Source organism: Scyliorhinus torazame, chromosome 3 (assembly GCF_047496885.1).
Source record: "Scyliorhinus torazame isolate Kashiwa2021f chromosome 3, sScyTor2.1, whole genome shotgun sequence".
NCBI lineage: Eukaryota > Metazoa > Chordata > Chondrichthyes > Carcharhiniformes > Scyliorhinidae > Scyliorhinus > Scyliorhinus torazame.
This window is the reverse complement of record NC_092709.1, coordinates 344,852,192-344,866,665: the sequence shown is the minus strand read 5'-3', so window position 1 is coordinate 344,866,665 and position 14,474 is coordinate 344,852,192.

Genomic DNA, 14,474 nt, shown 5'->3' with positions numbered 1-14,474 from the left:
TCAGTCGGACCCCCTACGCCAGCAGCTCCTCAAGGTAAAGCAGCTCACCCTAGCAACTGCCATCGAGACCTGCGTGCTACACGAAAACGCCACAAATCGGTATTCCCACATCCAAGCGGCTGAAACGGCGCGGCAAGGTCCCCAAGAGGCGGAACGGGTCCAAGCAATCGAGCAACTCCAGGGCCTCAGCCTGGATGAGGGCGGCCATTTCGCGCGCTTTTCGCAGACTCCCGCGCTTGTGCGCACCAAACGAGGGGACGGCGATGTTGACGAACGTAATGAGCAGGCGTGCACCACGTACGACCGCACCATGCATGCGCGGTGGCACAGCGAACGTACTGACGCTCCGACGTGCGGCAACTGTGGCTCCGCCCATTTAAAGCGGCAATGCCCCGCCAAATCCCGATGATGCCTGAGATGTGGCAAACTTGGCCACTATGCTGCTTTATGCAGATCAGCTCAGCCTGCCAACTCTCGTAGCGCCAGCCAGCCCCGCAGGAATGTCCGGGCCATTCAACCCACGGTCACCGAGCCCGATTCGGACCTGCTACCCAACATTGACACCGAGGACCCGAAGGCGCCTTTTCGAGTCGGGATCATTACAAAAAACAGGGTGTCCCCGAAGCAAAGAATCCAGCCTCTATCGGTATACAGCATCGATCCGGACGATGAGTGGTGTGCCACCCTTACGGTCAACCGGTCCCAAATACGATTCCGCCTGGACACTGGTGCCTCCGCCAATCTTATTGCGCGGTCTGACCTCCAAAGCCTTTGTGTCAAACCAGCCATCCTGCCATCAGCCTGCCAGCTATTGGATTATAATTAGACACTATGCTGCTTTATGCAGATCAGCTCAGCCTGCCAACTCTCGTCGCTTCAGCCAGCCTCGCAGGAATGTCCGGGCCATTCAACCCACGGTCACCGAGCCCGATTCGGACCTGCTACCCAACATTGACACCGCGGACCCAAAGGCCCCTTTTCGAGTCGGTATCGTTACAAAAAACAGGGTGTCCCCGAAGCAAAGAATCCAGCCTCTATCGGTATACAGCATCGATCCAGACGATGAGTGGTGTGCCACCCTGACGGTCAACCAGAATTCGTCGCCCACCTCAGAGACTTAATTTATGAACTTTGCAGACTTATAGACTTTCTGAATTGTTTCATTGCTTTGTGTGATCGTTTACCTGGTTTGTATATAGTGTTGATCTCGTTATTCTTGTTGCATACTGCTTCTCTGCACCAGGCACCTTCCCATGTAAATAGCTTTGTTCTCATGTACGTAGTCCTGTAAATATGTCTTCGCACCCCACACGTAGTTAGGAACATTCTCACCATACACTATTTATTGCCACACATATACATTCTTTTCTAAAAGGGGGATGTCATAATATCCACCAGTATATCATGGTGCAGATACATGCACTGATGGACACACAACAAGACCAATCAACACACACAACACCGCAGCCAATCACCACTTAGAGCACACGCACTATAAAGACAGGGGGCATCAGAGTTCCCGCTCATTCGAGCTGCAGCTTCCTAGTAGGACAGAACTCACAGCCTGCAGCACAGATCTTCACCATGTGCTGAGTGTATCGACTGATTAGGACAAGGCATAGGTCTTTAGTTCAATCTAATATCGTGTTAACCCACAGTGAAAGTATGTTCAACAGTTTCTGACTTAATAAAATAGTGTTGCACTATTTTAAGTGTTGGTGATCTGTATGTGTTCCACGGATCCAGAGCGCCCAACACATCAATGACCATGAAACCAATTGTCCTTTAGTGAAGAAAATGTGCCATCCTCCCCTCTCACCGGACCACACAACAGCTCTTAGCCGCCCTCTGAAATGGCCTAGCAAGCCAGGGCAGCTCGGGATGGCCAATAGAAGCAATCCCATGGACTGCAGCGGTTCAAGGAGGCAACTCGCCACCACCTCCTCAAGGGCAATTAAGACAATGGGCAAGCTGGAGTAACCTGCAATGCCCTCGCCCCATCAATGAACAAACAAAGATTGAGATGAGAAATTTCTCCACTCAAACAATTATTTTAACACAAGTTTAGAGTACCCAATTAACTGAGGCAGACGATTAACCACAATTTTACTGATTGGTGGGGCAAGTCTCAAATGAACCGACCCCCGCCCTTATTTCTTATCTTCTGTCGGGCACAAAGCGTCTCTCCACCTCCTCAAAAGCAGATCACAATCACTGAAAATGCAACAGATTTCCAGAGTTGTTTCTTCTTTTGGGAAAATATGCAACTCAAAAGCCAACAAAAACTCTCCGAGCAAATCATTCCCATCTGTGGAATAATGCAGGTTACCGTCCTCTCTCCCTCTCTCTCTCTCTCTGCTGCTTGAGGTAGACATGTCAAAGGGAGACGCACACCGAATTCTCCCAGGTTGTGGGGCGTGTAAAGGTCAAACGTTTGCCCGTTGCCCAACATGTCCCCGGCTGCATTGTTTTGGTTGAACCTAATGACTGTTGTCATTCCACAAATAAGATTGAATTATTGGTCATGGTGACTGAGCACTTGTTTTCGTTGTTTTATAATAACAGTGTAATCTGTACAGTGCCAAACTCGGTATGCTTGACCTCTATCGATACGGTTGAGAACACCAGGCTTACTCCAATTTTCTTGACTTTTTTTCACATCAACAAAAAAAGGCCCTCGGATCGTTCTGCCCAATTAGCAATTTGTCATAATACATTAACACTACTTCCATGAGCAGCAACAGACCGCAGTATAAATGCTCCTTGTGTCATCTCACATTGAAGGCAGGCAGCCTGTAAAAATCTCAGACATTCAGTAACTCTTTCAGTTCCCGGCGTAAGTCTTGCTTCTTTTTTAGTGGGGCGGGGGGGGGGGCTTTCTCTGCATCCGGCTCTCTCATTCCCCCTTGAATATTGCTGGAAAGAGAGACACAGTTCATCAGGACAAACCCCCAAAAAGCCAAATTTCAAACTCTCGCAACAATTTATACTGCAGGTGAAAACAGTGTTGATTGGCTGGAATCGTGAACTCCAATTGGTTGAGCCTTGGCCACGCGGAGAGCAATGGGGAGCTAGAGACTCCTCAAGTTCCTGGGTAATCCAGGAAAGACATGAGGCTTTTGAAAGAATTCCTAATGTTTCGGAATCTCCCTCAACTCTGTGTCCAGATAATGAGCTTAACTAGCTGAAGGGCGGTCGCACAGTGGTTAGCACTGCTGCCTCACCGCTCCAGGGGACCCGGGTTCAATTCCTGCCTCAGGTGACTGTGCGGAGTCTGCACGTTCTCCCCGTGGCCGCGTGGGTTTCTTCCGGGTGCTCCGATTTCCTCCCACAGTCCAAAGATGTGAAGATGTGGAGATGCCGGCGTTGGGCTGGGGTGGGCACAGTAAGAAGTCTTACAACACCAGGTTAAAGTCCAACAGGTTTGTTTCGAATCACAAACTTTCGGAGCACTGCTCCTTCCTCAGGCGAATTCACCCGAGGAAGGAGCTGTGCTCCGAAAGCTACTGATCCAAAGATGTGCAGGTTAGGTGGATTGGCCGTGTGAAATTGCCCCTTAGTGTCCAAAAAGGTTAGGTGGGGTTGCTGGGTTATGGGGATCAGGTGGAGGTGTGCGCTTAGGTGGGGTGCTCTCTCCCAAGGGTCGGTGCAGACTCGATGGGCCGAATGGCATCCTTCTGCACTGTAAATTCTCTGTTCTATGATTCCATGAAATGTGAAGTCTGTTTTCCTCTCCCTTACACCTTTTACAGCGTGACATGTCTCAAGGTGCTGGACAGCAGCATGATCAAACAAAACTGATAACACACCAAGCCACATAAGGAGATGAAAAGTTTGCCCTCTACTTTTAGTTGTGTGGGTACCATAGACTAATGTCCATATTCGACCAATATTTGTGTAGGTAGCTCGAGCTAAACCAGGCATAAGCTGCTGAGACGGTCGCTCTGATACTGAAAACATAGAAATGGAAATAATCTAAAGATGGGTCTTGGAGATTCGAAGTTGTGACTATTTCCTTCGGCAGCCTGTTCTTTGGGGAAAAAGGTTGTTGATACACTGTCTTGGGAACAAATGGGCCTTGGAGATTGTACGGATGGCAACCGGTGTTTTGTCATTGGTAGATTTTCAGTAACATCTTGCAGGAGGTAAGAGGGGTGGAGTGGGAGCTAGATTTCGGGAGATAGTTACAGAGCGTGGCACAGAACCCAGGCAGCTCAAAGTGCAATGGTGTCGCAATTAAAACCACGGTTGTGCTCAAAGCTAGAATTGAAAGAGCGTGGATATGTTGGAGTGGTGTAGGGCTTGGAGGAAGTTATCGAAATGGGGTGTGAAGGTTTTGAAAACGTGGAGGAGAATTTTTAAATTGAGGTATTGCTTAACCACGAGCCAGTGTCAGTCATTGAATGCAGGGGAGATGCGTCAACAGTGACTTGCTGCAAGTTAGAATGCTGAATGTTCCCTGGTCTCTCCTGTCTTTAGTTCAGGTTTCCAACCTCTGCACAATTTCGCTTTTAAACCAGCTTTCTCACCTTGTTCCTTATTATAAATATCACCAAAATGGACTATTATGTCAATGTGGTGTGGAATCTTGGGGGTCAGAGAATCGCCGGGGGCTGGTGTGAATCCCGCCCCCGCCGGTTGCCGAATTCTCCGGCACCGGATATTCCGCGGGGGTGGGAATCGCGCCGCGCCGGTTGGCGCCCCCCCCCCCCCCGGCGATTCTCCAGCCCGCGATGGGCCGAAGTCCCGCTGCTGGAATGCCTGTCTCGCCGGCGAGAATCAAACCACCTCTCTTACTGGCGGGACAAGGCGACGTGGGTGGGCTACGGGGTCCTGGGGTCCGCGGGGCGATCTGGCCCCGGGGGGTGCCCCCACGGTGGCCTGGCCCGCGATCGGGGCCCACCGATCCACGGGCGGGCCTGTGCCGTGGGGGCACTCTTTTCCTTCCGCCTTCGCCACGGTCTCCACTATGGCGGTGGCGGAAGAGACCCCCTCCACTGCGCATGCGCGGGAATGCTGTCAGCGGCCGCTGACGCTCCCGCGCATGCGCCGCACGGCAAAGTCAGTTTTGCGCCAGCTGGCGGGGCACCAAAGGCCTTTCCCGCCAGCTGCCGGGGCGGAAATCAGTCCGGCGCGGGCCTAGCCCCTCAAGGCTAGGGCTCGGCCCCTCAAGATGCGGAGGATTCCGCACCTTTGGGGCGGCGTGATGCCCGACTGATTCGCGCCGTTTTTGGCGCCGGTCGGCGGACATCGCGCCGATTGTGGAGAATCCCGCCCCTTGTGTGTTGGTTGCCGCATTTACCACATTGTGCCAGGGGTGGCACTTCCAAACAACACTTTATTGACTGCAAAGTATGAGGTAAGAAAGAAGCCGTGCATTTATATATGACCTCAGAATGTCCCAAAGGATTCACTTTTGAAGTCCTGTCAACGTTGGGACACTTTGCGAAAAGTGTTGGAAAAATGCACGTTCTTTTCTTATCTACATCTGTTATGGAGGTAGGTGTAACAACCATCTTGTGGTTGATGTGTTATATATGTTGGATTAACACGGACTGCAACTCGATGCAGTAAAACTTAAAAACAGGCTTCCAACGCTGTAGGTGGTTGAACACTGCTTTATTGAACTTGCCGAGTAATGTACACAGTTCGCTGTGGGTCGACACTCTATTAATCTAAGCTTGCTAACCTTGGTCTGGCTTGCCCAGACTTGCTCTGTGCCATGTGTAGTAGGTGCTGACTGTACATTGCACCCTGATTGTTGCTACAGCTTTCACCAGTACGAAGAGGCCGAGCCTTCCTGCCTCATGTGTTTTATACTGGTAATGTACCCTGTAGTGTCCTGCCTGGTGATTGGTTGTTCTGTATTCTGTGTGGTGATTGGTTCCTGTGTGTGTCCATCACTGCCTGTCTGTATCTCATTGTGAACATGAGTGTATATTATGATAGTGGTAACTTTGTCCCAACATCCACCAAAAGCTGAAGGATGAATTTACTGCTTTTGGTAGCACCGGTTAAAGGAGGAAGTGCCCCAGGCCAAGCCTGCCGTCCTCTAACACCAACCGGGGCTATTGAGGAAAACTGGTCTCCCCCTCCTGACAGCAACAACCATCCATGAGTAACTCCCTCATCCAACAGACCAAATGAATGGCAAGCCAGATGTGTATAAATCTACCAAACACAAACTTAACCAGCTCAAACATAATGCCGCTCTTAGCCATAAGAAACAGGGGCAGGAATAGGCCTTCCAGCTCTTCGAGCCTGTTCCAGCATTCAATAAGATCATGGCTGTCCTGATTGTGGTCCCAACTCCACTTTCCTGCCTGTCCCCCATAACCCTTGACTCCCCTGTCAATCAAAAATCTGGGGCGGGATTCTCTGACCCCCCACCGGGTCGGAGAATCGCCGGGGGTCGGCGTGAATCCCGCCCCCGCCGTCCTCCGAATTCTCCGGCCCCCCAAAAATCGCCCCGGCATGAATCGCGCCGCCCGCCTCGGAGAATGCCGGGGATCGGTACGACTCCATGGGCCCCGGGGCCTCCCGAATTCTCCGGGCCGCGATGGGCCGAAGACCCGCCCGTTTAACGAGGGTCCCGGCGGCGTAAATCAAGGTTGGTCCCTTCCGGCGGGACCCAGCTCCGTGGGCGGCCTCCGGGGTCCTTCGGGGGGGGGGGGGGATGTGGGCCGATCTGGCCCCGGGGGGGTGCCCCCACGGTGGCCTGGCCCGCGATCGGGGCCCACCGATCCACGGTCGGGCCTGTGGCGTAGGGGCACTCTATTCCTCCGCGGCAGCCTTGTACCGATCCGCGCTGGCGATGCGGAGATGAACCCCCCCCCGCACATGCATGGGGATGATGGTAGCAGACGCTGGCACTCCCGCGCATGCGCCAACTCGTGCCGGCTGGCGGAGGCGCTTCGGCGCCGGTTGGCGTGGCGCCAAGCCCCTTCCCGCCGGCCAGTGCAAACCATTCCGGTGCCCTAGCCCCCAACGGTGCGGAGGATTCTGCCCCTTTGGGGCGACTCCACGCCGGACTGGTTCCCGCCAGGGTTTGTGCCATTCTTCCCCGCCCCGCCGATTTGCGCAGAATCCCCCCCCACTGTTTACCGCAACCTTGGAGACATTCAATGATTCAGCCTCCATTGCTGACTGGGAAGAGAATCACACAGGCCAACAACCGTCAGGGAGAAATACATTCCACCCCCTCCCCTATCGCCCCGCTTCTCAAACAATAGACCTCTTATTATTAATCTGTGCCCCTTCGTCCTAGATTCCCATGAAGGGGAACATCCCATCAGCATCCATCCTGTCAAGTCCTCTCAGAACCTTAGATGTTTCAATCAGGTCGCGTCTCATTCTTCTAAACTCCAATGAGTATTGGACCTACCTGTTCAACACTTCCTCAGAAGGTGACCCAAAGATCCTAGGAATCAACCTTGTGCACCTTCTTTGAACTGCCTGCAATGCAAGAATATATTTTCTTGAATAAGGAGAACAAAACTGTACGCGGTATTCCAGATGTGGCCGCGACAATGCCTTGAACAGTTGTAGCAAGACTTTCCCTACCCAATCTGAGTTGGGTGGAGATGTCGATTAAACGGCAGAGTTTGGCATGAATCTATTAACGATGATGCTACCTGGCTCGGAGCGAATGGTGGCGCTTGGTGATCTGACTACAGCAATGATGAGGAAATAGTGAGCTCAGGTCCCGTAACTGCAATGAATACCATTTTAAAATTCATTCACGGGATGTGGGGATCGCTGGCAGGGCTGTCATTTATCCCTCATTACCCTTGAACTGAGAGGCTTGCATGTCCATTTCAGAGGGGCATTTAAGAGTCAGCCACATTGCTGTGGGTCTGGAGTCACATGTAGGCCAGACCGGGTAAGGACGGCAGATTTCCTTCCCTGAAGGACATAGTGAAGCAGATGGGTTTTTACGACAATCGACAATGGTTTCATGGTCATCATTAGACTGTTAATTCCAGATTTTGTATTGAATTCAAATTTCACCACTGCCGTCGTCGGACTTGACCCCTAGCCCCCCAGAGCATTACCCTGGGACTCTGGTACTAATCTACTGATAATAGTCTGATAATTCTGAAGTAAATTATCCCGTGGGGCAGCACAGTAGCATTGTGGATAGCACAATTGCTTCACAGCTCCAGGGTCCCAGGTTCGGTTCCCCGCTGGGTCACTGTCTGTGCGGAGTCTGCACATCCTCCCCGTGTGTGCGTGGGTTTCCTCCGGGTGCTCCGGTTTCCTCCCACAGTCCAAAGATGTTCAGGTTAGGTGGATTGGCCATGATAAATTGCCCTTGGTGTCCAAAATTGCCCTTAGTGTTGGGTGGGGATGCTGTGTTATGGCAATAGGGTGGGGGGCTCTTTCCAAGAGCCGGTGCAGACTCGATGGGCCGAATGGCCTCCTTCTGCACTGTAAATTCTATGAAATCTATGAAAAATCTACTGTCAGTAATGCTGACCGCTATCAAATTGTCATTGGGTTTATTATTGCCCTTTAAGAACGAAATCCACTGCCCTCAGCCAAACTAGCCGATGTGTAACTCCAGATGCACAGTTGACTCTTAATCACCCTCTGAAATGGCCTAGCCAGCCTTACATGTTGTATTTAACAAGGTGGCTGATCGCAACCTTCTCAAGGGCAGTTATATAAGGGCAGCAAATGCAGGCCTTGCCAGAGACTCCCACATCCCATCAATGAATAAAGAAAAAAATGTCAATGTTTACAGAAAACATCTAGATTGGAATCAGGAATGTTCATCCAGATCATCGTAGAGATCAATGATACAAAACATGTCAGTGTTAATAATAAATACACCCCCTCATTAGATTCCAGACTGTGAATCTTTCCCAGGAGGTCAGTTGGCTGGACGGCTGGTTCATAGAATCCCCACAGTGCAGGCGGAGGTCATTTGGCCCATCGGGGCTCTACCTACCCCCACCCTATCCCCATAACCTCCCCTGCACGTCTTTGGACGCTAAGGGACAATCTAGCACGGCCAATCCACCTAACCTGCACATCCTTGGACTGTAGGAAGAAACCGGAGCACCCGGAGGAAACCCACGCAGACACGAGGAGAACGTGCAGACTCCGCACAGATAGTCGCCAAGGCCGGAATCAAACCCAGGTCCCGGGTCATGTGTGGCACCGTGCTGTCGTTCGTGATTCAGAGTGACGCCAACAGCGTGGGTTCAATTCCTGCACCGGCCGAGGTTATTCATGAGCCTCGCCCCTCGCCTGAAGTGTGGCGACGCTCAGTTTAAATCACCACTAGTCAGCTCTCAAAGGAGAGAGCAGCTCATGGTCCTCTGGGACACTGTCGACTTACATTTTATCTGTTACACGATACATTGTGACTATCACATTGAGAAACACAGCTTTTTACCCCGACCGGAGTCTGGGACAATCCTTGATTTCAGTCCATCACCAACAACCTTTTGACTCATCCGCTCAATGAAGCATTGCAACGGGCCTTGCAGTGTTTCAAACCACTCAAGAAGAAGGCGCAGCGTGTATGTTGGTGTGTCACACCACCTTCTCAGAACAAATAAAGTGGCACACGTTCAAATCCCACCACAACCAATTTCAAATCCGTTAATTCAATAAATCCGCAACCGGAAAGCTAGTCTCAGTCAGGGTGACCATGGAACGGCCCGGATGTTACAAAAACCCACCTGCTTCACTAATGTCCTTCGGTGAAGGAAATCTGCCGCCCTTACCTGGTCTGGCCCACACGTGACTCCAGACCCACATCAATAGATCTTCTGAAATAGGCCAGCCTGCCTGCCAGTTAGGGGGTGGGCAATAGATGGTGGCCTTGCCAGTGATACGCACATCCTGGAAATGAATGAAAAGAATTATCACCATGAACCAGTTGGGCCGAATGGCCTGTTTTCTGTGCTGCAGATTAGGGGTTTCCAGGGATGGCAACAATCTAAAGGGATCACGTTCCTGCTTTTGCTGAGCTGGCACTCTTAGAGAAAGAGATGTTTGAGCTGCCTCAACGTGGAGACACTTGATGACAAAGGGCAAGCTCACTGCAGAAGCGACAATTCCCATTCGCTCCAATAAGGAGTCAGGGTGGGAAGGGAGCGCACCCCCGTGCATTCTGGAGCTGCTTGAGCAGGCAGCGGCTGAAGACAAATCCTCCCCCCTCTCCGGCCTGGCGGGACAGGGCGGGGGGGTGTCCAGAAACAAAATGGTGCACCTCGTTCCTGAAGTCCTCCCCTGCACGACACAATGGCAAAGCACGGTCTGTCAAAGTTAGGGATTAAATTCCGATCGGGTTGTCTGCTGAATAGTCCACTCTGCTCACAGGTCCAGACAAATGGAAACGTCTCCACCGCCAAGAATAATCAATCTGTCTCCACTACTGCTTGGCCCAGCTTCAGCACCAACAATGAGCACACTTCCCTTTATTCCGTCATAACAGAAGATGAATGTTCGGAACAGGCAAAGGTCATTTAGGTAGAAAATAACCTGTCCCATTTGTAATCGAATCGGCCCCACCTACCCACCTTTCTCACTGTAACTTTCTCCCCACATCCCTCGACCTATCAGCACGGTAGCACAGTGGTTAGCACTGTGGCTTCACAGCTCCAGGGTCCCAGGTTCGATTCCCGGCTTGGGTCGTTGTCTGTGCGGAGTCTGCACGTTCTCCCCGTGTGTGCGTGGGTTTCCTCCGGGTGCTCCGGTTTCCTCCCACAGTCCAAAGACGTGCAGGTTAGGTGGATTGGCCATGATAAATTGCCCTTCGGTTGGGTGGGGTTACTGGGTTATGGGGATAGGGTGGAGGTGTGGGCTTAAGTAGGGTGCTTTTCCCAAGAGCCGGTGCAGACTCGATGGGCCGAATGGCCTCCTTCTGCACTATGGTTTTGTGATTCCATGATTCTATCCTTACAGGATATCTTTAACTCGTTCTTGGTGTTCGAGCAGCACGGCCAAGGCCAGCATTTCAGTGCCCTGGAGAAGGTGTTGATTTGTAGTCAATGAGGAGTCGCGAAAAGGAGAGTCACAACTAGTTTTATTTCCTATTCACATTTGGGAAATGCAGCAACGAGGCAGCAGTCCAAGTCCCAGCCGGGACCATCCCGAGATAGCGGGACCATCCCGAGATAGCGGGACCATCCCGAGATAGCGGCTCCTTCCTGGGCCAGCTTTTATCTCGGGGAACTAACGAGCCCTCTGTTGGGCCTCCGCCCTCAATGAGGGAAGCTCCTTCTCCACGAGCCCCACTGGGCAATCAATCAGGTCACTCTATGGGTCTCGTGCGGGTTATAACACCCCCCGCCACCCCCAAGTCCTTAGGGCCCTCTGTTGTAGGGGGTGGAGGAGGTTGTCGTCTCTGCTTTGCCCGCCGATGTGCCTCCGATTGTTACGGGGCTGGGCGGTGGGGGCGTGCAGCGTGTCGGGAAACTTCATTACCGCATCGACCATGTTGGAGGGCAGCGTCGGAGAACATTCCCTAGTAATGCTATTGTCCGAAAACACGGATGCCTGAGTCTCCATGTCGGATGCTGAATCCTCCACTTCATGCATCTCAGTGTCAGAGCCCAGAGGGGTTAATGCCCCCAGGCCCCCTTGTGTTGGCGGGGCTGGAGGACGGTTCCTCCGGTGTGGTTTGTCCTGGCGCTGGCTCCCTGCCCCAGAGGTGGGCGAGCTTCTCCCGCACTGTTTTTATCGAGCACAATACCAGTCCGGTCTGTTTCACCGTGGTCCCGGCAGTCCACCGGGCACCGTCTCCGAAGGTTCGGACCTATACTGCATCCCCCAATCTGAAACATCTGTCCTGCGTCCCTCTGCTTTGGTACCTCCTCTGAAAATCCTGACTCCTTTCGACTTTCCCGCTAATATCGGGGAATAAGGAGCTACGGTGGGTTTTGTGCCTCCAGCCCATCAACTGTTCAGTTGGTTGTACTTTCGACTGTACCGAGGGACGAGGCAGGGGTGCCCCCTGTCCCCCCCCTGTTGTTCGCATTGGCGATCGAACCATTGGCCATGTCATTGAGGGAGTCTAATAAATGGAGGGGGGTGGTCCGCGGGGGGAGAAGAGCATTGGGTGTCGCTATATGCGGATGACCTGTTGTTGTACGTGGCGGATCCAATGGAGGGGATGGTGGATGTCATGCAGACTCTAAGGGAGTTTGGGGAGTTTTCGGGCTATAAGCTCAATGTAGGGAAGAGTGAGCTCTTTGTATTACAAGCGGGGGACCAAGAAAGAGGGATAGGGGACCTACCGCTGAGGAGGGCGGAGGGGAGCTTTCGGTATCTGAGGATCCAGATAGCCAGGAGTTGAGGGACCCGACATAAACTGAATCTGACGAGGTTGGTGGAGCAGATGGAGGAGGACTTCAAAAGATGGGACATGTTACCGCTCTCGCTAGCGGGTAGAGTGCAGTCGGTCAAAATGGTGGTCCTTCCGAGGTTTCTGTTTGTGTTTCAGTGCCTTCCCATCGTGATCACTAAGGCCTTTTTTAAGAGAGTAGGTAGGAGTATTATGGGGTTTGTGTGGGCGAATAAGACCCCGAGAGTAAGGAGAGGGTTCCTAGAACGCAGTAGGGACCGAGGAGGGTTGGCGCTGCCAAACCTGGGGAGCTACTACTGGGCAGCAAATGTGGCGATGATCCGCAAGTGGGTTATGGAGGGAGAGGGGGCGGCATGGAAGAGGATGGTGATGGCGTCCTGTAAAGGAACGAGCCTGGGGGCGTTGGTGACGGCACCGCTGCCGCTCTCGCCGACAAAGTATACCACGAGCCCGGTGGTGGCGGCAACGCTAAGGATCTGGGGCCAGTGGAGACGGCACAGGGGTGCAATGGGAGCATCGGTGTGGTCCCCGATCAGGGGTAACCACCGGTTTGTCCCGGGGAAGATGGACGGGGGGTTCCAGAGCTGGCATCGGGCGGGGATTGGAAGAATGGGGAACCTGTTCATCGACGGGACGTTTGCGAGCCTAGGGGCACTGGAGGAGAAGTTTGAGTTACCCCCGGGAAATGGCTTTAGATATATGCAGGTGAGGGCTTTTGTGAGGTGACAGGTGAGGAAATTCCCGTTGCTCCCGGCACAAGAAGTTCAAGATAGGGTGATCTCGGGTGTATGGGTCGGGGAGGGCAAGGTGTCGGAAATACACTAGGAGTTGAAAGAAGAGGGGGAAGTGCTGGTAGAAGAGTTGAAGGGTAAATGGGAGGAGGAGCTGGGGGAGGAGATCGAGGAAGGTCTGTGGGCTGCTGCCCTAGGTAGTGGCAGCACGGTAGCATTGTGGATAGCACAATTGCTTCACAGCTCCAGGGTCCCAGGTTCGATTCCTGCTTGGGTCACTGTCTGTGCGGAGTCTGCACATCCTCCCCGTGTCTGCGTGGGTTTCCTTCGGGTGCTCCGGTTTCCTCCCACAGTCCAAAGATGTGCAGGTTAGGTGGATTGGCCATGATAAATTGCCCTTAGTGTCCAAAATTGACCTTAGTGTTGGGTGGGGTTACTGGGTTATGGGGATTGGGTGGGGGTGTTGACCTTGGGTAGGGTGCTCTTTCCAAGAGCCGGTGCAGACTCGATGGGCCGAATGGCCTCCTTCTGCACTGTAAATTCTAAGAATTCCTCCTCCTCATGTGCCAGGCTCAGCCTGATACAATTTAAGGTGGTCCACAGAGCGCACTTGACGGGGGCGAGGTTGAGTAGGTTCTTTAGGGTAGAGGACAGATGTGGAAGGTGCTCAGAGAGTCCGGCGAACCATGTCCATATGTTTTGGTCATGCCCGGCACTGGAGGGGTGCTGGAGAGGAGTGGCGGGAGCAATATCTCAGGTGGTGAAAGCCCGGGTCAAGCCAAGCTGGGGGCTAGCAATATTTGGAGTAGTGGACGAACCGGGAGTGCAGGAGGCGAAAGAGGCCGGCATTCTGGCCTTTGCGTCCCGAGTAGCCCGGCGAAGGATCTTGTTAATGTGGAAGGAGGCGAAGCCCCCCAGCCTGGAGGCCTGGATAAATGATATGGCTGGGTTCATAAAGTTGGAGAGGATTAAGTTCGCCTTGAGAGGGTCTGCGCAGAGGTTCTACAGGCGGTGGCAACCGTTCCTAGACTATCTCGCGGAGCGTTGGAGGAAGGTCGGTCAGCAGCAGCAGCAACCTTGGGGGGGGGGGTGGAGGGGACGTCCTGGGAGGGGGGGGGGAGGGGGGGGAAAGGGGGGACTGCCTGGGAGGGTGGGTGAGCAAGAGATAACATGAAGGGTTGGGGAAACTGGCACGTACGGGTGAGGGCCAGTGTACAAAGCTGTGTAAATATATCATTTTGCCATGTATATATCTTGCTCTGCGCGATTTCTCGTTTTTTTTTGTTACGAGGGGGGGGGGGGTTATTGTTTGTAAGGGAGAAAAATTGTGTTAAAAAACTTTAATAAAATTTTATTTTTTTAAAACAGTTCAGTCGGTCGTAACGTGTGGTGTGGTCCAATCGCTGAACAGAATGTTCACC